Source organism: Dromaius novaehollandiae, chromosome 3 (assembly GCF_036370855.1).
Source record: "Dromaius novaehollandiae isolate bDroNov1 chromosome 3, bDroNov1.hap1, whole genome shotgun sequence".
NCBI classification, from domain to species: domain Eukaryota; kingdom Metazoa; phylum Chordata; class Aves; order Casuariiformes; family Dromaiidae; genus Dromaius; species Dromaius novaehollandiae.
In genome coordinates this window covers 129,488,679-129,513,663 of record NC_088100.1, presented here as the reverse complement: position 1 = coordinate 129,513,663, position 24,985 = coordinate 129,488,679, and the positions used below count along the sequence as shown (strand labels likewise).

At 37.7% G+C, this 24,985-nt stretch overlaps 1 protein-coding gene across 3 annotated transcripts in view; it reads left to right on the top strand.

Annotated features, from left to right (window-relative positions):
- The window catches only part of WDPCP (WD repeat containing planar cell polarity effector), a 152,570-nt gene that overhangs the window by 2,981 nt on the left and 124,604 nt on the right, over window positions 1-24,985 (top strand). The window lies entirely within an intron of this gene.

Here is a 24,985-nt window from a genome sequence, read left to right as displayed (position 1 = left end):
TAGGTAGGCTAATGGTACAAATACCTATTACATGTTTGGCAAAGTACACTTCAATCATTAAGGCCTCCATTGCCATCCCTGTGTAGGCAGAGCTGATGTGGTGGTGGTTGGTACTCACAGGCCTCCTGTGCCTGGAGTGCAGTTCAGGTGTGTTTTCTATTGCAGGGCTACATCACTGGCAAAGAGTTGTGTTAGCACGAAGGCTTGATAATAACTCTGTTATGAGACAAAGCTGAGGGGCCCTGCAAGAGTTATCATCATCTACCAGCTCTGTTAGAGGATTCGCTTCTCCTAGTTCCTCCAGATATAGGGTATGGAATCCCTTTAAAAAAAGACACACATACACTTTGGTATATTGGTTGAAAAGTCTCTAAGGTTGATCATCCCTGAATTACTAGGAAGAGAAGAGAAGAATTGTGTTCCTGGTGTATGAGAATAGTCTTACTGGATTTTGTCCTGTTACCTTAACACAAATCTGCCTTTTTGTTGGTTAAACAGACACTTCTGACAACAATCTGTGGGTTTTCCATTTCACTAAGGTTAATGTGTGGAGGAGGCTGATTATGTTTTGTAACTTTTGAGTGAGTCAGGAATATCTTCCCATAGTAGGTGGACTGAGGGGAAAGATGGTAGAGATTTTCACAAAAACCATCTTTGAGAGATGGGAAATGAAGAGAGAGGGAGCCGAAGCACACTGTAAATAGGAGAATGGTATGAGTACTGCAGAAGGTGCTTGTATGTATGCTGTCCGGCTGTTCTGCTAAGCAGTTTTCCAGGCCAGAGAAGCTACATGTACATTAGTAATTAAAAATGCCCATCGTAATTTGGACATCATGGATTCAAAAATTAAGTATTTGAAATGCTTGCATTAAAGCAAATGTTTTTTTTTTCCCCCCATGGAGATTAGGTAAAAGATGAACCAATTTCCTTGACAAATGCGAGTTGCTAATTAAAATCTGACAAGAAGGATATGAGATTAGGGATTGGCAAAAAAGAATGGCAGTTTTCCATTGATCACAAGAAACAGTATGGTTCCTTGATTCATTTGGTTTTTGAATTGGTATGAAATTGTTGTGTTTATATAGTGGGTTTCCAGAGCATCTTCATAGCATTGCTATTTTTAAGAAATTTGAATGAAGGTTGTCAGATTGTATCTGCCTGTTTTAATATGTTGCTCTTGAGTAAAACCAGCAGGTTAATGGAAACATTAATTGAAAGCATATGAGTAATCGAAAATCTAGTGTATTAAAAAACTTCTATTTTGTGATAGCAAGATAATTCTTAGTCTTCATTCCATTTCTTCTTGTTTTATAAAGTCCGGTTGTAAAAGTGTTTCTCATTGCTGGCGTGTTTTAAACCCAGTCAGAAGAGGCGGGTGGGTATTCTAAAGAAGAAATGATCAGTGTTACAATTAAAAGTGTACAAAAACAAACTTTGTAATCTTAAGGTTAAGATTAGTTCACTACAACAGTTAAAAAAAAAAAAAAAAAGGAAAAAGACAAATATTTTGCTGAGGGCCTTGGGCCTTGTAAATTTCTTAAAATGCAGTAAGTGTTTAGTCAAGTGGTATAACAATTTTATTGAACATAATTATTTATTTTTTCTTTTTTCTTTTAAACGACTTTCTTTTGCACCTCTTCAGGTATTTAAAATTTTGGTATCTTTTTTTCTCCTGCTAACCAAGGAATAACTTTTGATACTGTTTTGCTAAGAGAATCACCAGTGCTAGTGATTACTTTCTGTTTTTTAGACTCTGTGTAGGTGGTTGAATCCATCTGCTTCCTTCCTCTACCCTGTCTATATCAAAATGACAGATGGATACTGTTCTTTACCAAACCTCTAGCATAATTACAAGTGCTGTTCTCATTAAGGTTATTTCTATGAATTACAATCACATATTTTGCTTCAAATATTTCAGCTTGGTTTACAATATCTGTTGGTACCTGTTTCTAAATTTTCACAGAACTAAGTTGTTTAATAGTTGCTATTATATGGATTGAATTTCCCTCTCTCTGTCTCTCTCTCTCTCTCTCTCTCTGTCTCTCTCGACAACTCCTTCCCCTCATCCTTTTTGTTTTGAAGTATTGAATGACCACTCCTTTCTAATTTTAAAGAAAATGTCAATGGATGTTTAGATCTGAGAAGGGAGAATGATCGCTTATGATCTTGACTCTTTAAAGTTAATTATTTAAAAATGAATTCTTTACAAAAAAGGAAAATACTGATACATCTGCCAGGAAATAACTTCAGTCATTACTTTTTATCTTAAAGAATTCCATTATTAATGTGTGAAAGATGAATTTTTAAAACATGAATAAGTTTAAGAGCAAACTAAACACCCTTTCCTGGATGAGTGTTTTTATGCTTCTTCACGGATTCATTTTGTTATCTGGTCTGGTTTTGGAAACTTTATCCAAATGGATTTTGAAGTGGCAGAAGAGTCTATGGATGGCTCTAGCGTTGCTTATAGTATTGTTCATATTCAGTATTTTTATTGAAGTGTGAGGAGAGGAAGAATTCCTTCTGCTCACATAAATGCAAGTACTCAATTTCTGCATGTGCTTACATAGAATCAGTTGCCCTTATAAGGTTAAGTTCTCCCCATCTCTTAGTAGAAGTATGTATAAAAATTGAAGTAAAGCCCACAGATGCGGCTATGTGGAGGCTAGTGGGCATACCCATGCTACATAAATTTGAGTTTCCTGTGGCTCTAAAACATACATACATACCTTTTTGTTGTTTTTCTGGTTCAGTGTGTCCAAAGTAATGAGGGTTATGTTGGAACGAACACGAGAATGGTGTTCTTACAGCTTAACACTGAGGATGTGTGTTATAAACTTTTGGGCACAGCAGAAAGGCGTTTAGAATTGCCTTGCCTGGCTGGGATAGTGTTGAGGAATTGTTTTGTTTGAACTCATGGTAACCATCCTGTCTGTCTGATGCAGTCTTCCACACCATTCCAAGGGAGAATTAGCTGGCTTGCTACAGGAGAGAGCCAAGGAGTGAATTAGCATGTGTGCACTGGGAATGATCAGGGAACCGTGGCCCTGGAACAAAATGAGGAGCATGCCAGGCTTACATTGTGAACACACATGATGGGAAAAGAAAGTAGCTGCCTGTTTGGATGAAGGAAGCTTCTCCATAAGTAATCAAGCCAGAAGACTCTTGATTCTAGTTTGTTTTTTCTAGTTTGTTTCTAGAAAGATAGAGCTATATGTCTGTCTTAGATTTAATTTGCAATCTGCTCTTAACTTATCGAGTAACCATCGTAATGCATTAATGCATGTATGGCAAAAAAATTGGATCTTAATTGGATAAAAGCCTTTTGAAATATTCTGAGTCCTGTGGGAAAGATGTTATTCTAGAGTATAGTTGAATGTATTTTTTAATATAGGCAAACCCTTGTACATTTATTTTGTGACAGGTAATCCCATTTATTTACTTACAATAATGGACCAGATACTGTTTTTTTCAGGTTGCACACTGTCTAGCTTAAAAGAACATGAAACATTGCTATGAAATGGCCTTTTGCTTTTATAACTGTCTGACATACAGGGTCTAGCCTCCCTGTGTTAGCCAAGAGAGCTAGAAATACACTACAGTTAAATTACGGGTTTGAATCTCCAGGTGGTGCTTGAATTCGTGGTTGAAGACTGTAGAAATTAATTTTGCTAAAGCAAGAAACAACAGGACATTAAGCTACTGTGCCGGCTTTAGATATACGCTTCAGAAATTTTTTGCTGCTGCTCAGCATTATTCAGTAATCTTTAACTCAAATTGCAGGAAAATATTTGAAATTCCATTCTAACAATATCCAACAGAGAATATTAAAGAAGCATTAAATTTCAAATGCCTGAGGAAAAATGTTCTCTTGCAACACCGTGGGCATTTGGATCTCACTAGTATATGCAGTATTATAGTCTAATATTATGCTTTATTTGGTCTAAAATGAAAGCCCAATTTTAATTCTATCTCCAAAAACTTGGTATACTGCAGTGAAAAATAATTTATTTGAATGTTGTTTTTTAATATATTGCATCTAACTTTAAAGCTTCCTCATATAAGACTCTCACTATGGCTTTCTGTAATCTAACTCTTTCATTAAAACTTCAAATACACTCCCAAGGACTTATCACAATGCTCTCACTGCTCGTTTACAAGTTGTAAGATCCCAAATTTGCCACAGAAGCTTTTTCTCATTCTATGCAATTTTTCACTTAATAAGAAAGACAAAACTTTTGTATTTTAGAGTATCTTTGTAAATATATAAAATACAGAAGCAGAAGATGAATACACTCATAAGAGATAGGTAATATGCAAGTACAAAATGTGGTTCGAAGATATATCTACGCAATTCTGGGATGGTTAGTTTGGCAAACCCGTTGGTGGACTTATCTCAAAAAATGCTACTAAAACCTTTGTCTTTATAGTCTATATGTGCCAGATTTTATAGTGCAGCTATTTGAGTAGTGAGTCCGCAACTTAAAGATTCTGAGGAAAGAAGAGAAGAGTAATTCTAAAAGTTTTATAAAACCTCTAGCATAAATATAGTTCTTACTATACGAGTAGGTATCTCAGTATCTGGCAGAGTAAGAGCAAGTGCTATGTTTCTGTTGGAAAATGAAGATCCACACTCCTCAGAGAAATTGTGGATTTTTTCCTGTAACCAAGTGTTTTCCTGTTTGTACTTTTGACTGACACAGACATAAGTAGTGTCTGAGAAAATGTCAATATTGTGATATTTCATACTTGTTTAGAGGTTTGTGACAGGCAACTTTTTTTTAACAATAGTGGGCCAGTTGCCTGTGAAATTGTACCAGTGTGACTTGTCTAACAGATCAGATGGCAGGGGAACCTGACTAAAAGACTTGCTATTAGAAACTACAGAGAGAATTTGAAAGAACAGAATTTGAAAGAACAGAACTGCCTGCTGAGGCCCTATTTGTGGGCTCTGACTAACCACGTACCTTTTAATGGAAGTTGATTTTGTCTCAGGCCTGCTGAAGGATGGTAGGTTGACTGTTTTTCCATCATAGTCATTCTCAGGTGGGATTCGATCTGTGCAGTTGTGTTCCCAAACTTTTGTGCAAGTAGAGCGAGGCCCTATGTTGCGGATGCAATTGTTATTCTGTATACTCTGGAAGATAATTACCTATTTGAATTCACCTCTTAGAAAGCAAGAGCATCCACCCCTTGGGGCAATAAAGTCCTCTTGGTATCCAAATTTTGGAAGTGACCAAGCTCTTAAGGAATGTGCTTTTAGAGGATATTCAACATTTTTGGAGGAAAATAAGGTGGTAGTTCCGAAATTGCTGAGACTGTCTTCCCTTACAAATGAAAGACTTGTAAAATGCATTAGAAATATGTGTTGAAAGAGTAAGACTTCAAAATTGGTTTTATTATACAGCTTTATTTTCAATTTTATCATCGTAAAGATTTTGTGTAATTATATTTCTTTGTTAGTAGCTGTATTAAATGACCTTCCTTTAAATCATTAAAAAAGTATTAGGTATTGAGAAGCGCAGAAGGAAATGCAAAGTTTAATGTGCAATTGTCTTTCTCACCTATGCTGTTTATATAACCTGGTGCTTACCAATTCATTCTTCTGTCCATTTTTTCTGATGGCTTGATCAGGTGAAGTAAATGTAATGCCATTAGTTGCCTACACCTTGCTGCTTTTATAATGTCCTATGGCTTGTCATACAAAGCAGAATGATGAAGTGGTGGTCCTTCTGTGATAGTCTGTAGATCATTACATGTGAGGAAGAACATGTTTTTTAAGTGTTGGCAATTTTTAGATACTGAGAGAATTTTGTTATCGTGCAAATAAAATTAATACATTTGAACTGAAACAAAATTCTCTGTAACGTTAGTGAACGAGGTACAGCTTGATACAATTTGTGTGATAGCCCAGATAGTTCATTGCACACTGTGCTGTCAAAGTCCTGTACCTGTTAAGAGTCCCATCAACTTCATTACAGTTTCAGGTGGCTGCAAAGATCTTTTCATGTGGAATTCAGTGCAAGACTGATACTGGGAAATTCATAACACAGTGTTATTCATGTGTTAAAATACAAAATTCAGATGGATAATGAAACAGTGGCACTGGTGTCAGTTCCATATGAATAAGAACTTATTCCTATTTGGTTTCAAAATAGCTTGGTTACTTGATATTTAATCAAAGGCAAATAAAATATTTAGATTTCATAAAGATTTGGACGGACTAGCTTCTTTAGCATCTGTTAGTGATGTTTAGCTTGATTTCCTTTCTTCTTCTTTTGCTTAGATGTTTTTTTCCTTCCTGGGAATAATTTTTTATATATGACAGGAGAAAGCCCCCAAGTGGCTTTTTTCTTCTCTCTGCTCTGCAATCTATGAAGTTGTATTCCTATTCAGTATTTGATTTAGCAAACTGACTGCACTGCTGTCAGTGTTTGTTTTCTGAATTTGGTTGACAAAACTTTGTCAAACATTCATTTCTAGTGCATAGCTAAAATTCATTGTGGTGATCTTGAAGTTGTATAAAATACGCCAGTGGTTGAACATTCCTTAAAAGGTGGCCTAGAAAATATGCCACCTATACTGTCAATGAATAAATGCATACTTCCGCATCAATTTTTAAAAAATATGTGCTGTACTGAGGTGTTAGTCACCCTGAATTTGAGGTTATGAGAGCGCAGAAGTTGCGTAGAGCTGCAGGAGCAGCATACCTGTGAAGGGTGCTGCTCCTTATTTTTTCAGGTGGTATGCTATAAATTGTAAAACTCCCTAGTCATAGAGGAACTGCAGTAAATGTCATATTGTAGTTGAGGCCATGTAAGATATTTATTCTGCATTTATTTCTAACTTGATTTCTTTTTAAATCTCTTTGCTGGGATCAAAGAAATTTCATCACTGTGAGAGGAAATAATGCACCACTTGATGAATGGGGCAAGGAGAGAGAAGAATGAAAAATCTGCAGCTTTTCCTTATATACATATAACAATTGTCATCTACTTCATGGATTAGTGTGAAGATTATGCTATTAGCCTTCTCCTGCTTAAGTGGAGAGGGATATTGATAATGGTGAAAATACTGCTGCCTACCTTAACATGCGATGGCTGATGAAAATGATGCATAAATGTGCATAGCAACAGCCATGACTTTAATTTGAGCAAGCCCCATTGAGACAAAGATTTTGGGAAAAGTAATCTGCAGAAATACGTGAAAAGGCCCTTGCTGTTATGTCAGTTTTGTGGAAAAGACTTGTATAAAATAAATCATTTCCTTCTCCCTCCCCCAACTGAAGCAGTATACACCATTTCCTGGTTTTGTTTTGCACTGCCAGTAATGTGGAAGATTGAACGTCTGTCGATGAGTTAATGTAATGATATCTTTTACAGCTGTGGGAATTGAAAGAGCCAGATGTTATACCTAAATAGAATGGTCCGACATGGCTCTCACTTGAGAGATCTTTCCAAATTGCTTGGAATTAATGCACTTTTAAATAATGTCCTTAATAAATGATAAATCCTGGACATTGTTTAAAAAAAAAAAAGAAAGAAAGAAAGACAAATATGATCTTTGTGGTTGAAATCTTATGCCGAAGTTTGTAAAGGATAAAAATAATTCCTTTGGAATGCACGGAATTACAGAATTACAAACACAAGGACTGAGACATTAACTAGTTATAGATGCTCAAGCTTACAAAAATAGTCAAAATGTGCAATTTAACAGCACCACAGACTTACCATCACAAAAGGGCATTTTTTTTTGCTTTTCAGGGCAAAAGGTGGCCTCGATGTCAACCAACAGTAGTGTACTTTGTTGTTGAATTTCACTGTTTTCAATTTATCTTATTTAGAATTTTTTTATTTTTTGAAAACCTGCAAAAGCAAGAATTTTGCCAGAGGTTGGCTAGTATAGTAAAGGCATCTTTGCATGGTTTATCAGCAGAGTTTTTATCAGGTAATAGTCAGGCTGTTTGCCCATTGCCATTGTTTGCATTTTACAGGCATTGCATAATGTATATTATACATTTGGGGTCAAATGAGAAACGGGTTGGTGAGGGGAGTTGATCAAACTGTGAAGTAATTGATAATTAAAAGACATGCAGAATGCAAAGAACTGAAAGTTGAAGGACACGAACGCACCTCTTGAAATCATCTATCCAACTGTTTGTTATTCCTTTCATTTCAGTTTTTGTGTGGCAGTAAGGTAAAAATCAAGCTGCTTTGAAAGCTGGGGTGCTCTCTTGAGGGAAGGGAAGAGAGAGAGCATGCATCATTTTGATGGTTGTTGATAATTTGGGGCTGCCAAACCAATGCTATTCACACTGACATCCTGTCTTTTCAAACAATGAAGTAATATATTAAGATAATTAAAGACAATTGCTTGTAATAGCAGAAAATTACTATAATTGTTTTGTTTTCCAGATAACAAAGCAGATTTATAATTTCTGTGACCACATCCAGAGTTCTACTACCAGAATTCACAGAGAAACCCTAAATATTCATTGTTCCATTATGCTTTATGTCAATTATATGAATTTAACTCTGTTTTATTTAAAATATTTGGTCAGAACAGATTTCATCCTTATGTTAAAGTGGTCCTTTGTACTAATCTTAGGAGGATCTTTCTAGTAAAATGTCTTATTTTAAGTGAAGCTATTATTTCAAGTGATGTTAAGACAATAAGGGAGAAAGAAGTTTTACAGTCTGATTTTGTTCACAAGACCTGGATTTCAAAGCTTGTTTATGTTTTGACACAACTGTTGATCACAAACTGTATGCACAACTTCAATAGGAATAAACACTTTTTTGAAAGTTTTAGAAGGAAAATTAAAATTAATCTGGAAGTGAAAGGAAGGCAAGCCTCAAAATGCTTACACTTTGTAGTGATTTAATCAGGTAACTCCAACCGTACTAGAAAGCTTGGTCACTTATGCGCTGCTTCCTTGTGTTCTATGGCATTTACAGAGTGCCCATAGTGAGATTTTTCCCTCTAGAACTGGAAAGGCCTTTGCTGGCAAGTGTTTTAAAGTCTATTTAAAAAAAACCCAACAACTTTCCTTCTACAGTTTCTTTTGCAGTGTAAGCTGGACATGATGCAGCCAAGAGGTGCACTAATTTTTCAGTAACCTGAAAGGCTGCAGCAAAATGTGCAACTGTGCTGCCTACACCGAAGGGTTGCTGCTCGGTTAGACTTTCATTTTCATTGCTGATTATTGCGGCTGAAAAGATTCATCTGAGTTTAAATAGCTGTCATACAGGTACATTTTCTCTAGATGAATGTTTGTTGTTATCTGATACTGTGTTGTAAATTAATAAGGTTGCTCATGCTAAGTGGATAGTGGTCAGTTTCTTTGCTACGTTGATGCTTTTTTGTTTCCTGGACTATTGCAAGCTTTGCCAGTGTTGATTTTGGTTATGTATATTATATATATTCAAATTGCCTTTTTCTTATCACTTACTACTTTAAGAGTCTAAATCCTTTAAGTGACATAAAAATACCTGTTTGAATTTAATTACAGCATTTTATTTAAAGCCTTTTAACCATCTCCAGTTTTGCTTGTTAGCTAGTTCTTGTTTGTTTTAAGAGGCTAAAATGAAAGACAATCAAATACAGCAAGATTAGATGAAAAATAATGTTAATGATTGTGAAATAGAACCTGAGGAAGCTAAAAATTTGTGATACAGCAGTATCAAGATGGTTCTCTAAATGCTAAAGTTTTAGATTGGCTTGGATAGGATATGGGGCATAGTGACCGAAAGAGACAGAATTATAGCCTTAGAGTCTTGTTCTCTGACTCAAGCTGAAGCCTAACATGGAAAATATATCAGTTTCCCACTAAGCTATATCATAAACATCACCCGGTGATGATATATATATAACTCTTTGTAGCCTTTTGATGGTGAGATCAGGGATATCGAGTGCAGATCACCACTGAAGCTTTCCTCATGAAGGACCTGCATTTGAAGTAGTAAGCAGTTTTCACTGCTGGGCTGTTGCCCTCAGTGAGGAAGCTGTTTCTCTGTCCTCCTCTCCAGATCTTCTTGCTTGGCTTTTGATGCTGATTTTGCAGTGGGTTAGCAGTAGATGCCGTTCATGATACTGAGTACTTGAGCTTGTAGGTGGTAATACAACTGGAGTGGACATCACTCAGTCAAGTCATGCTTCTTCTGAGGTTACACAAGCACCAGCAGTGTCCACTTGTAAAAGAAACATGGGTAGAGTAGATGCTTCTCCAGAAGCTTCTCACTAGAAGAAAACACAGCACAAAAGGACTAGGAATGTATATAACAGATGTCTGGTGCATTAATATGAAGATGCACTAGAGGGCCCAGCCTGCATATAACTTTTTTTCTTCAGGAAGAAAAATGGGTAGTAAACTGAAGGAATTTCTGAGAAATTACAGCAAAATTATGAGGAGGAAGAACTGTCAGAAGCCAACAGAACTGAATGTGGAGAAAGGTGATAGAGTGACAAATGCGTTCAACTTGAAAATGTAATCAGGCAAGCATGTTCCTCTACCAGAGAAGGGATTTAGAAACTTGAAATCATGTGATTCCTTCCTCCTCCTGGCTAGATTAGAAAGGGGAGTCATGTCTTTAATATTGTATCATCCTTAACAAACCATTGCGTGCCGTGTCAAGTTCATTTTTCACTATCTGCTCTGCTTAAAAAACATTGCTATCTGTAGTCTAGCCTGAAGGTGACAAGAGATTTGAATCATTGTAATTAGGTACTCATCATACTGCAAAAGGATACAACTATCTTGATGAATCATTATTAAAAAAGGTGCGTTTGTTTTTTTTTTTAACTGCTGTTGCTGCCTGGGAATGAATGTGAGAGCAGAAATGAGCTCAGCAAGAACTAAGGTGGTTTCCTCAGAATGACAACTATTGTCCAGTTCTCTATGCAGGAGAAGTTAAAATGCTTTGCCCTTCCAAGTACCCCTTCAAGTGTTCTTGGCCTTGCCCAAGTTTTACTTGACACACATTTTCACGGTCCCATTTCCTTCTGATTTTGAGAAATGCATGAGAATTCACTGTCCACACTTAAGGAAGAGCTATCAAATGAGCTCTTCTTTGCATTTTAGAACTGTAGCTGCAGGGCATGCTTGTTGCTATGAAGTATAAGCGGTAAAAAGTGGATCTGCCCAGCAAAATCAGGATTGTCATTGGATATGCCAGAAATGTAGCATAAGGAACTTTATCCCTCTGGGGAGAGGCATTTCCATACACCCCAAAGTGTCTTCTGTCACCCCCTTTTACAGCTGCCTTGCAATCATAATTAGGTTTTGTTCTCATTTACTCATATATTTTAGAAAAAGTGTAGAAAAATTTCTGAAATACATTTGGCTTTCACCAGGAAGAGGTCCATTGCAATTTTTCCCCTATTTTTTTCCAGGGAAAAACGAGTTACTCTTCATTCATTTTCTCTGAAGATGCATTACTTTATCTCATCACTCATCCATGCATCTTTCCTCAAAGCTCGGATAGCATTCCTTTTGATTATTAAGATGTTAAATTGTTCAAAAATGAATCAGAGAGTGGCATTTATTGCCCAGTAGCATGCTTACTGTGCACCGGAGCCTTGTGATAACCACAGATTGTTTGAATTCAGGGTCCTAATGCCAATTTCTAAGTGCTCTAGTTTTCAGAAGTGAAATGCAAATAGGGATTTACATACCTATTTTAGGCAGTGGCAGTTGAAATGTGATAATGTATTTTGAGAGAGGGGCCATAAGTGACTTTTCCTACAATGAGATACGGATCTTTCTGAAATTTGAGGGATATGTTGTATAGTTTTATAAAATAAAATTGCACAATTTTGCTAGTTAACATTGAAGCTAAATAGTTTTGGAGTGCACTGAAAACACATTTCAAGCTATTTCATGTTAAAAAAAAAAAAAAAATTACTCTCCTGGAGTGAGCAAACACTAGTTCTGGTAGTCATGGAAATGTTCTGTTTGTCTCCACTGAGGTTAGGATTTACATCAGTTAATCTGCAGTACTAAAATATGTTATAATAAACTTGGGTTTACAAGCTTAGGTATTTAACAAAAAGTGTAGAATTTTCCTATCTTCAAATCCTGAACTGGAGGTAGAGTTAACACTTTGCTTATACTAACAACCATAATTTCCAAAAAGGTAACAGAGGCGTTTATGTTTAGAAGATTGTTATTTTCTTTTTGTTCCATGACTTGACTATTGTAAGCAAAAACTGCTGAGTAAGGGAACAGCATTTTTCTTTGATTACCAAAAGAAACAAGTGATGACACTGTTTGTCCATGAGTCCCCCTTCTTCCCCCCATTCATTATTGGAACCTGTTGGCTGATCTCAGTGGCAGATAAGGTAGAGGTCTCAAAAACTCCAGATGCTTATGTGTTTGTGAAAATGTAAGGCCATCCAGGTTAGTGCTCCCCCGTCATCTCCTCAAGAAAAGACTGAAACCTGAGTGCCAGGATTCTCTCTTCTGTTTGACCTACAAGATCAGTATGTACTGATTGCTGAGAAGGTCTGTAGCTCCGAACCAGTGTAATGTGCTGCTTTGTGCTTGGGTGACACGAGAATTGCATGTAGTGGGCAGAGGAGAAGAAGGAAAAGGGAATTAAAGAGCAGGGCTAGGAAGAAGTGAATGAGCTGCATGTAATGTAGAAAGTACTGGGGAAATTAGAGGGAAAAGTGAGGTACCTGACACGTAGCTTTGAGAATACGAGGATGACATGGTAGTATCAGGCTTGGAGATCACAAATCTGTAAAAATTGGGCAAGTTTGTGTTGTTCATTGCTTGCATGTCTTTCGGAATACAACCTGTATGTACTGTGGCATACAGGCACATTCAAAATAAAATTTTAAATACTATGTAATTCATGTTGCCATTTTGTTTTTAGCTTGATCACTTACTTGTCTCAAGCAAGGGTTTTGTGTTTCCTGCTGAAAGAAAAATATTTCCTTGTTCTTACATGTTGATATATAGCTTTGTTTAAGGGAAAATGTTGGTGTTGCCTTTAGCACAAATGATGTATGCATTTGCATTTCTGGAACACTTTCAAAGTTTCCTATTTTCTTTTATCTTCTCCATAGAATTAGCATCTGTTTTCTAGTTTATCTTTTCTGAAGATCAGCATAGATTGTTGGTTACATACTGTAATAAATTAACTTGTCGACTTTTGCCATATTTCATGTTTATGTTATATATCTGAACAATGTTAAAGATTTATAGCAGACTTTAAAAATTAATCTGTGACTTACACGTTTGAGAACAAAACAATTTTTTACTGGCTTTTATTTCTAAAAGCCTGCTACATAAAATTGTATGTCTTTTCTAATACTAGCTTTTCTTTTTTTTTTTTTTTTTTTAATTGTTACTGGGTTTTTCTAGTGATAGCGTAGACATCTGGCTTTGTGTGAAACTGAAATACCTCCTTACAAAACTAAACATTATAGTTATCTTTACTTGCCTAAAACAAAAAAGAAAGTATTTGAAAATAAGGAGTTTATTAAGGTAAAAGTTAGTTTTTGTTATGTTTTGTTCTTTAGTTTGTTGTTAAAGGAATTTACTTTCAAAATTATGGTCCTGCAAAACAGACTTGAAATCATTTTCTGTAGTCACAATCTAATTCTTCATTAATGTGTTATCTAAAACAACTGAATTTGTGGGAGAACTTTGTAGATTACAATTTTTCAGCAGAATCAGCTGAATGGTTCTCTCTTCTGCTTGCAGTTAGCACACACTTTTATTTGCTGGTTGCAATATAGAGAAACAGTTTAATTCTTACCTCTTCCTTCCATTTTGGTGTTCCAACCTGAACTAACATTCTTGATGTGTCAGTGTTTTGAGCTAGAAATACAATCCTAACTAAACTTTTTACATAAGCATACCCTCAAATTTGCCTCTTTAAATAGTACTGTATGTGTTCTTGTGGGCTTAAAGTGTAGGAGCCAGAAAGTAATGGAAGAACGCCAAGTGTTTGCACAGGAAGAAAATACCCATTTTTCATTTTCCGTGACAGTCATCCAGACAGTGCTGGCCTGCTCAGAAGATATCTGCTGTTTCTGTCTGTTCTGGACTGACAGAAAATATATGACAGTTTTTGTTGTTAACTTCTTTATTTCCTTTGGTTTGCTTAAAAATTTTGATCATGGAATGTATATTTTTTCTGTGACTATTGGAATTGTTGAGGACTTAGGCTCACCTACAGTAACACACCTCCAAACAATAGATCTGTCATCACATTTATATTTATGTTGGGACATGCGTAATGCATAATATGCAAAACAGTCGCTTATATGTCTGAGCAATCAAGAGCGGATCATTCCTTTAGGAGAACATGTAAGCATCTTAATCTTTTTTTTCAGTGTTATGGTTACATTATTCACGTATCAAATTTATGTGGTAACTTTTGTAGACTGTTGGGTGATGTAATGCTCCATGCCACTCGGTCTGCAGTGGAGTGCCATCCTTGAGGTTTTCCAGACTGTTTTCTTATGCTTAGCATGAAATAAAATCAGTCTAACCACTGGTACTTTGCAGTATGAAATACTGTAAAGAACCTGAATTACCTTTCAAGTGCTGATAGAAGTAGCTGCATTAAATTACCTAAAAGCATATGCATATTTTAAATAAAAGACTGAAGTCTGCAAAAACATCCTTAGTGGTTTCCTCCAAGAGATTTGTTTACACAAACACTTCAGGACGAATACATCGATTTGTGTCTGCAGTGGGTTAACAGAAGGGGGATTCAGATTTTCTATAAAGAATGTAAGTGAAAATTATGTATGCATGCAAAGTTTGAGGGAATGAGGACATATGAACATCCTGCTGTGCAGATGATAGTTGCATAGATTATTGTATTGGTTTAGATTATTGTATTGGTTTCTTCATTGAACAACAAACTATAGGGAGAGATTTTTTTTTATGCTAATCACTCTGATCCCTTGTCAAAACTGCCAGGGTGCAGAGATCAACTGACCTCACACCCATATCTTTGTGCCTGTTGTTGTGGAGATACTTTGCGGCATACTTTTATGTAGCTGTTTTTCTGATGTCCAGTATCATGAGGCTTTCGTGGGCTTGCAGCAGTTCTTGTTTAACTCCGGAGCTGGCTTCCTTGCAGAGAATTCTCTGAATTCAGATACTCTGATCGAGTTTAAAGACACAGGAGAAGTTCTTTCTGCTCTGCTGGAAGGCGGAGCTGGGCAGTCTTTGCATGATTTTAATCCTGCTGTGGACTATGGCTACATTCTGGCCTGGAGGGCTGGATGGAAGAGCTGCCGAGTTGGACTCAGTCCGGCAACCAGGGATGCCTTTCATTGCCTGTGTTGATGCACTGCCTGTGTCACGAGTCCTTGATGCAGCTGGAGCCAGATAGCCAGGGTTCTTTCATCAGCAAACAAGTGTATCTGGAGTTCGCGGTGCTAGAGGCACCCATATTTAAGAGGAGTATATTAGAGGTATTAATATTTAGCACAATCTGGTTTTGTCTAAAATTAATCAGGCTTTATATTGTGGAGGTGCTCTTTAGTATCATGCCTCATGACAACAATGGGGTAAGCCAGTTCTGTTTATTTTTGAAACAAGCCTTTAGATTTAAAATAAACAGAAGCATTAGATCGTACCTCATGGCAATGTGGAAACAAACTGCATAAGTCTTTCTTCACTAAGACTAGCTAGGTAATTTATCTTCTACTTAATTATAAGATGCGAATGCCAAGTGTTTCCACAGGTTTTTTTGGAGTGAACTCTTAGATTCCACAAGAAGAAAGCCAGGCCAACTACCTTTAGCAGACAAATTTTGCTTCTCTTAATAACCAACTGCAGTCAAGGCACCTGTTTTCCCCTTTCGTCAAGTGTCTTGGTCTGGCAGTTTGGGGAAGAATCCAAGGAAACCTTCTCAGGGGTTCTAAAGAGCATGAAGTGATACCAAAAAGAGAGCTTTTAATTCCTATGTCCTTTCCCCCGCCATGTTAGTTGTATATACAATTGCATATATGTCCTTTTAGAGTTCATCACTGTGAAGTGATGATAGACCCTGAATTTCTGCCACAAATCAGACAAGTCCTTTATGTGTGTGACTTTGTAACAGCTTTATTAGAGGAAAGGTATGGCTCCTTTTCTTCCTGTTCTCCCCCTCCTTTGAATAGTACCTTCCTTTTGGCCTTGGGCAGTTTCTCTCATTCCTTTACCATATAAATTTGATTATATGTCACTGACTGCCGCTTAAGGGATCCCTAGACAAGGGATTGGTCGGACCTGAAAAAGGAAGAGGATCACTGTTCCCTGGGAATGAGATTGGAAGTTTGCCTCTTTTCTCAAGGTAATTTTTGTGTCCTGTAAAAGCAGCATGTAATTTTTGTTTTGTGCAGTTTTTCCATTTGTCCTGGAATGTTCACCCCTAAGTATATCATAAGTTTCCTTGCCCGTTCAAATTTAAAGAGCTCTTCTAATTGCATTTTTCTCTGGCGGTGGTGATTCTTTCCCTATGGCTGCTTATTTCTTATAATTTGTCTTGAATTCAGACGCTTTTTCAGAGAGCTCAGTTTTTCCTCCCCCCCCCCCCCTTTTTTTTTTCACTATGGACAGGATTGAGAGCTTGAGGTTCTTTACTGTAATTATTTCTTAAATTGTCATGTAAGATTTTTTTTAAAAAATCAGTACTTTTTCTCCATGTTCTTTGGGTTGGATCCTCAGCTAGTATAAACTAGCAAAGGCCTGAATTTAGTGGAGCAACGCTGAATATGTGACTTGAGAATTCAGCCTATCCTTTTTTGGAACTGTGGCTGTCAAGATCAGTGCATGAAATGGAGGTGAGAAGGGGTGATCTTACGTAAAGGAAAATTTATGCAGTTTGTTTTCACGTTGCCATAAAATATGATCTGATTTTTCTGTTTGTTTCAAGTCTAAAGGCTTGCTTGAAAATGAACAAAATTTGGTCTGCACCATTGTTATCCATCTGTTAACAGCTGTCAATTTTATGTAAGTGATGTCTCACCAGAGATTCGGAAGAGCAATACGTATGGTAGTTTATGGCAGACTTCCCTTAACACCTGCAGAGCCAGTCTACTAGTGGCAGGCTGGCAGTCCTGGAATCAATACAAAGCCTTCAAACGTTGGGGAGAAAAATCCCTGTACCATTGTTGAAGAGGAACATATTTTAAAATAGTTTAATTATTTTTCCTCTTCTGATACCAAATGCTGGTTTCCTCAAAAGCTGAAGGAGAGTTTTCATACTAGCTAGTTTTGAATGATAGCTATTACTGTTGATACTTTACCGGTTGCATGGCCCAAATGACAGCACAAGCAACAACTTTTCAGACAGTATAGCCGGATAAGCACCTGGGTTTTGCCCTGGCAATTGATTTCTCTTTTAGTACCGATGATTTCCTAACTATGTTTTATGGTTACCACTGGAATGGATGATTTATGACCTTACAAGCAGAATATAGAGCTTGTTCCCTCTAGGGCTGTATATCATTTTTGTCGGGAGTGGTCACATCCAAACTTGTTATTGCTTGATGACCTGTAAGAAGTAGGTGTGATGTTCTTGGTCTGGTTTATCTTGAATCTATTAAACAGAGAAAACAAAACAAAAACCTTCACATAGTTAACAAAGAAAAATGACTGGTAGCAAATGTCTTCTCAACAGCTAGATCTGAAACTAAATAATTCTTTCACTTTCAGATGTAGTTCCTCCAAGTCAAGATTGAGATACATTGGCAGGTTGAATGGGAACTACTGCTTTTATGATATGCTCATCTGACTGAAAGCACTGTGGACATTTGCATTGTGTACTTTTGCAGCAAAGTGACCATTAAAGTAGTGGGGAGAGGCAACTAAAACTTCTTTGGAAGATTAAAGTGAATTGGAAAATGTAGTATTTTATTCAATTCAAGTATGTAAGTCAGTATTGTCTATTCAGTAGTCTTGTGTGAGGATATAAAAGTACAGTTTAATATTGCTCTATTGTCGATGTTCTGTTACATATTTAATGTAAGTTATTCACAATATTACAGGTGAAGTTTGTTTGTGGATGTGCCTCTGTATGTCCCTCACAGGATCAGGGTGCCTGTGCTAATGCCTTCTGAAACCATTTAGAGAACAAATAATGCATTCTTATTCTTCCCAGTTTGCAATGCAACAACATTTTTTCTAGTCCTATGAGCAGTGGTGGCTTTTAAGTGAGCTCTTAGCTGGTGAAAATCTCTGCAGAAAATTTTGTAGTAGATGTGTGTGTATGTGGGTCTGCAGGGGCACTTGTGTGCTTTCATGTAATGCAAAAGAGGTGCAAGAGAACAGCATTGAACGAAACTAAGAACAGTGTAGGTTATTTTGTTATCAAGATAATCCTACCAAGAACGTTAGGTGTTATGTGTTCGAAAAGAGAAAAAATGTCCATTAGCTTATAATGGACTTTGTAACTTTCTGCTCGAGGCCCCTGTTTGCGCTCAGCTTGAGTTATCATGTGCCTGGCTCCATGAGCTTGGGAATAATCAGCAAAATCCAAAAAAGGGCAGCTGTGGAGGCGCACAAACACGTGGGAATGTTGCAATGCATTTAAGAGTTATTTTAAAAAATATATAGAAACTGTGACAAGTTTCAAAAATAATACAGTAAGAAGTTTCCATAAAAAAAGATTTTTTTTAAATGGCCTGTCGTAGCTCAGGTTGAGCACAGACATGGGCCTGGAGGAGAAAGCTAGAGATCTTTACAACGTAATGGCCATTTTTTCTGTTTTCCAACATAAAAATTCTAAATATTCCTGTCTCTTCAGGATTATCTTGATAACAAATAAACCATACTGTTCTTGGGTTTTTTTTCCAATATTCTTTTCTTATACTTCTATTGCTTCATGCTGCTCACCTGTCACTATTGTGACAGAAAAACCAAAATAGGTTTTAGCAAAGTTCATAAAATTCTGTGGGGGGGGTGAACCCCACTGTCCCCAAGGTAGGAGCCACCGTTGCTCGTAAGTCAGTCAGTTGGAATGTCCACTCTGGGACGTCACTTACCAAGTACAATCCTAATTCGTTGTCCTTAAAATGACAAACCAGTCATGGCGGATTTTGTGCTACTCATGCTACCACATGAGAAGAGAAGCTTTCCCGAAGGCTTCTATGCTTTTTCCACCAAAGTGGATTTTTGAGAGGGGTTTTTCCCCTTCTATCTGCTGATCTTCACTTTTCTCCCTGTTCCGCACATCATCAGTAAAGAAAGGGGAAGAACTGAGCCTTATCTGCATAGTTGTTGGCATACATACTGAGTTGGCTTAAAATACAATAAAATAAAAATAGAAGTTCCTTATGCAGTTCCTTTCATTTAAAGTATGTTTTGCTGGCATTTGGATTTTTGCTTTTGTGTTGATGGAGACAATGTTAATATCACTGTCATTAATGCCAATGGCTACTGAATATTGATTCTATTGGTATAAATTTTAAAGCCATCTTTGTGTTGTGCAAAATTCTATTTAAATTGCTTAAAGGTCAATCTTTTGCTTTATTGTAACTTGAAGATAGAAAAAAAATTGAGGAAGGATTAAAGGAATTTTCTGACGTAGGACCTACTAGCTCAGTTTGTGATTAGATGAATTGTCATGAATTATCATTAACGGTAACATTAAAAACTGTGTTGTATAAAGTATTGAACCTAATCATTTATCTGTCTATTCTCATTGGGCAAATAACTATCTTAGAAGATTTAAAAATGGGAATTTCACTACAGAACATTGTTCTATATAAATATAAAAACATACATGTATTTAAACGCAAGAGAATTGGTACCACTTGGTCTTCATGTAAAATGCTGATTTATGGGATACATACCAAGACCCAAGCAGTATAAACGGGTGCTTTAAGGCTTAAACTGAAACCAAACAAGAATGTGCAGCCTGCTTCTTTTGCCTATAATAGGGTCAACGTTGGGATCCATGATCCCTTTGATCTTTACATAAAACAGATGAAAATGCATAAATTGCTTCTAATCAGAGATGAATTAAAGGAAAATAGCCTCCCGGAGGACAAAGCACCCCAGGCACCCATCAACAGCCTTACCAAATGACAGACCTAGACAAGACTTCAAAGCTGCAAACGTAACTGCCAGTGAAATCCACCAAGAATCTAGATGCTATTTAAAAAAATAATAATTTTCACAGTTTACAAGTGCCCAAAACTCTCTTTTTATGAAAAAGTGACAGAAACATACTACAAGGACTTACTTCTTAAGCTGCTAAATATTCTTTTGCCTTTAAAAGTGTTGAGAAAGGCAAGACATGCTTGTTTAATTTAGTCCAGAAATGTGTTTAGACATGACAAACATTAGTAATTTTTTAAGTGTCAGGTAGGGTTTATTCTGTTTGAGTGGTGTATGGTTTTGAAGCTGGAATATATGTTTTTAGTGGAGACAGATCAGACGTTTATTGTAATTGCTTCCTTGGTTGTCATCATATTTGTCACTATGAACACAAGCGCCGTTAACATTCTTCAAACTGGGGAAGAGGAGGGAAATGCAATGAAATACCAGGTTCGACTGTGGAGGTGAGGGAAGATTTGAGGCAATGATTTTATCGTGAAGCAGTTTTCTCTTTGTGGAAAGCAGACTAATTTTATTCGGAGTTAAATTGGACTTCAGAGCTTCTTCTTGTCCATGTAATTTGTTTAAATATGTGTTAGATATTGTTACTGGTGTTAATAAACAATAAACAAATGCACTTGAAACAAAAATACTCATTGCTGGGGCGTTTGAACAAAGTTAACTTAAATGTAAAATTCCTGATTTTTTGTTAGCATTCTGTTTATGAGAGGATACAGAAACTGCATTTAGCATTTTTGAGAGTAAAGACTGAACGCACTTTTATGGAATGCTAAAATACAGCTTCTCAATAAAGACTGTTGCAGTCTCTTCAAAATAAATATTCTGTTTGGAAGGATTTCAGCTGCTGCCAATTACATACTTTGCTTAGGTGTTGTACAACATAGCGTTTATATCCAAGCCCACATAAATTTAAGACTCACTTCGGTGCATATAAACAACAAATGACATACCGAAATATGTAACTACATACACAATGGTTCAGTGGACTGATGGTTTGCTATAGGTGAGGTCAGAATGGTTGCTTAATTCTTTCTTGTAAGAACTTACTTTCAGTTGCTTATTACTTTAATTGCTGTGGCTGAAGTACGTGTTACGTGTTTGTCTTGGGCTACTAGCTTTTGGAAGAAGGAAGGAGTTCAGCTGCTATCACCAATCTGTCTAAGGATGAAGCCAGAAAAAAGTGCTGAAGGTTTTCTTTCTCCTAAGAAAAAATCCAGAAGGTTTTTCCCACATCCCGAAGTCATTGGTACCACTATGCTTTGGAGCAGAAATTTTAAATTAGGCTTTAAAAAATTGGGGTTTGGTTATGTCTTGTAAGGGCTTCAAGTTCAACAGTGAGCTTTGCAAAGCTGGTGTCCTGAATGAGTACATCGTAAGTGTGCCTTTTGGCACCGACCAGACTGCACGTGAGCCTTCCTCGCAGAGGGCTGAACAGAGATCAGCTCCCGGGACACAGCTGGACTTTCTCCATAATGACTGCTCCCAGCTGCTCCAGATTGATACGAGCTATCTGAGGCAGAGCAGGAAGATTGTCTTGCCTATTCTATGAACAACTTTCCTGCTGATAGCCCATTACTGTGAAAGCTGTTCAGAGTAATGACTCAGTCTGAAGGGACAAAATCTGGACCAAGGGAGAGGACATCACACAGTTGCACCAGGAGTCATGTGAGATGAGAGCTGGAAAGAGAGAAGAGAGTTAAGTCTGAAACTAAAGAAAAGAAGCATTGAATGTCCTGAGTAAAACTTAATGACCTACGATAGCACAGAGCATCAGACTGCCTGGTTGTGGTTCCCTTCTGACTACGAACTCTCCTGGCATGAGAAGAGGGAAGTCTTTGCCTCAGCTTACAAAGAGAATCATGGTTCTTCCTAAGGTTCCCATCTCCTTAGCTTTTGCACCAACACTCTGCCTAAGAGCAAAATCTCCTCTGATACTGAGCCATGCCTCACTGACTGATCGGTATACAAAGCCTAAAGACGAAGTCATCCGCTCTGCCTTGCTCTGAGTCCCACATGTGCCTGGAAAGTTGTTGCAGATAGCAGGCTTCAGCAATGGTTTTTGGTTCTCCTTTCTTACTGTTGTGATCACCAAGGTTCCCTCAAATTAGGTTAGGCCACGTGCTTTTGGGACTTCCATATTTGTCACACCCTGGGCTAACAGAAATCTGAGCCCCCCGTTAATGTCCTGGGAGTGAGTGGTGGAATAGAGCTGTAATGTCTTCCTCCCTTTTGTACAATATCAAGTAGCAGCGGTACAAATTGATACTGCTAGGCAACACAACAGCAATTCACACCTTTTTTAAGAAGCAGCTCATTCTCTCAAATCCCCCTTACCTTTTACCTTTTTTACTTCTACATTTGCCATATATGTCTACCTGGAGAGGAAAAATGATGTACAACCATCTGTATTAAGCAATCAGCATGAATAGTCCATTAGCCACTTCATGATATCTTCAGGCTCTCCTTAAGTGGGAATAGGTATTAATCAACCAGAGCGCCAAGTGCTGCTACATCTAAACTAGGTTTCACAGAGGAATGAGATCCTTCAGGCTTCTGATTCGCAATCCAGGACTGCTTACTGTGGGACGGCTGTTCTGGTTATTGCTCTGCCTCTGCTTCAGGGACAATTCAGGTGCTTATGCAGCAGCTCCTGAACTGCCACAAATTACAGGTTGGCCAATTAAGGAAAGCTGAAGTTGACACTAGCGTACCATCGGTACAGAGCTGTACCTTACATCAGTTTGGAACTGTGAAATATGCATTTCACAAGTAGCTGAGCCATCCCACAATAGGGTGGGAGCCTCTCTCCCCCCCCCCCCCCCCCCCACTCCTGAAAAATGCAGAGAGGATTAGCTGGACAGCTGGGATGAGAGCTACTACAGCCATCCTGTGGTAATCTGTCCTTTTCAAGAACTGGAGCCCTGAGCTGAGCACTTGTCTTTTCCCTCATTCTCTCCTTCCAGTGTCAAAGTGAAAAGACAAAGTTTATAAGGGAGAAACAAGTCTGATATGGTGCTGTGAATTCTGCAAAGTAGATGATACTTAGCTGGTCAGAGGAAGTCCAGTTCACCTTCTAGATCCACTGTCCAAGCAACAAAACTATTTTTAAAGGTTTTTTTTTACAGGATTCCTCTTCTTGCTTGGAGATTAGTTTTTACAATCTGGGAATGTTTCTGCATATGAAGCATCCAAACAGGACTTCTTACAGCTCACAAAGACTTGTAAACCTCTTCAAACCTGTTTAGATTATCTGTATTGGACTGGAGTTGTATCTCTGGCATGTCTATTTTGCATGCAGTCAGTGGCAGTTCTCTCTGATTATGATAATTTGATCAGGAATATGTATTTTGTCCTGCTGTTTCATATTTTCTGTGGGAATTGAGTAGTGGCAGTCTCATGTGAAAGGCCTTCATCCCAATGGGGATTTCACTGTAGTCCTTGCCATGCTTCCAAGTTTCACCGTACAAGCCCAAGCTTGAACAGCCTTTAGGATATCTGCCTTTCAAAATACCTTTCTTATTCTTATTCTTCTTCATCATTGTTATCATGTTAGGAATCTGCACCTTTATGGCCCTTCAATCCACAGAGATAAAGTTGTCATGTGGCATTATGCTCATTTTGTGCCTAAATTTGCCTTTGATGTTCATCTGGCACAGTATATCTCGTTTTCCTAGGCTGTGACCAGCCAGGGCAGCGACTTTAAACTGAGCTTACTTATTCTCCCATTTTATTTAGAAAGGACAAACACATTTGTCTCAGTCTTCAATTAGTTTGCTCTTTCCCTTCAGCAGTTGAACTAATCCTCACTAGCCCTCATTGCTCTGTCTCCATCTTCCTTTTCTTCAGAAAGGGAAGAAAAGAGAAAAAGCTTCTCTTTTTACTTCTGGCTGCCTATAACTCAGTGCAGCATATTTGGGGCTTGCTGATGTGCTGTTCCCGTCTTTCAGATTTTTAGCCCCTTCTTTTCCTCTAATCTGTCCCATTTACACTTCAGAAAAATCAGGTAATTTGGCTTCCCAGAGAAGCTGGCATAGAGAAAGTTGTTGCCATTCCTGCCATGTGGAGAACAGGCATGATGTGAGAACAAAGCATGTAAATATGGCTCAGCTTGCGAGGAAAATCACACTATGAGATGGCTGTAGTTTTCCAGCCTCTGCTGCTTGTAAAACACAGGTTGAATCATCACTGATTATAGTTTGGCATGTTAACGTAAACTGTCACTGTTTTTGTTTTTTCTTTGTGTGTCAGGCTGTAGTTTGTAGTTATTCAGAAGCTCTTATGCAACTGTGGCATTGCAGTGCAGGGCAATGAACGGTGGGTGAAAAGTACCGATGTCTCAAGGTAAGTCATCTCTGCCCAGTCAAAGCTTTTAGATAGTAAGTTGGAGGTGAGCTTGCTTGGTGACGCTGCCTGCTCTCAGCTTCTGCTCTACTGGCGAGAAAAATAAGGACTGTTCTTCTAATGTATCCTTCCGCTCTTAGAAGTATTGTGTCCAACTGTTTCCAGTTGCAAACACCTTGTAGAATCAGTGGTTCGCTTCGTATCTCTCCCAAAAATGCAGTTTTAAGAAGTATCTTTTTTGGCAGCCCTGTCAGCTGACACAGCTCTTGCTTTGCTCTTGCATCACTAAAATAATTGCGCTGGTAATTTATTTGCAGGAATGCCTGATGAGCTGGTTCAGGGAATTGAACTGGTTTTAAATTGAGCATTTTTCCTAGTGCTAGTTCCTTATATGGTCTTAGACACATTTGTACCAGCCCAGCTGGAGGAGAATCAACAGTAGAGCCAGTTGTCTCTGCCTTTCTTTAAAAGTTCCATTCTCCGGATTTTTCTGGACGGGGGATCTGGATGTGGTGGCATAGTTACTGACCATCAGTTTCGTGCTAGGTCGTAGTGAACAAACTGCAGCTG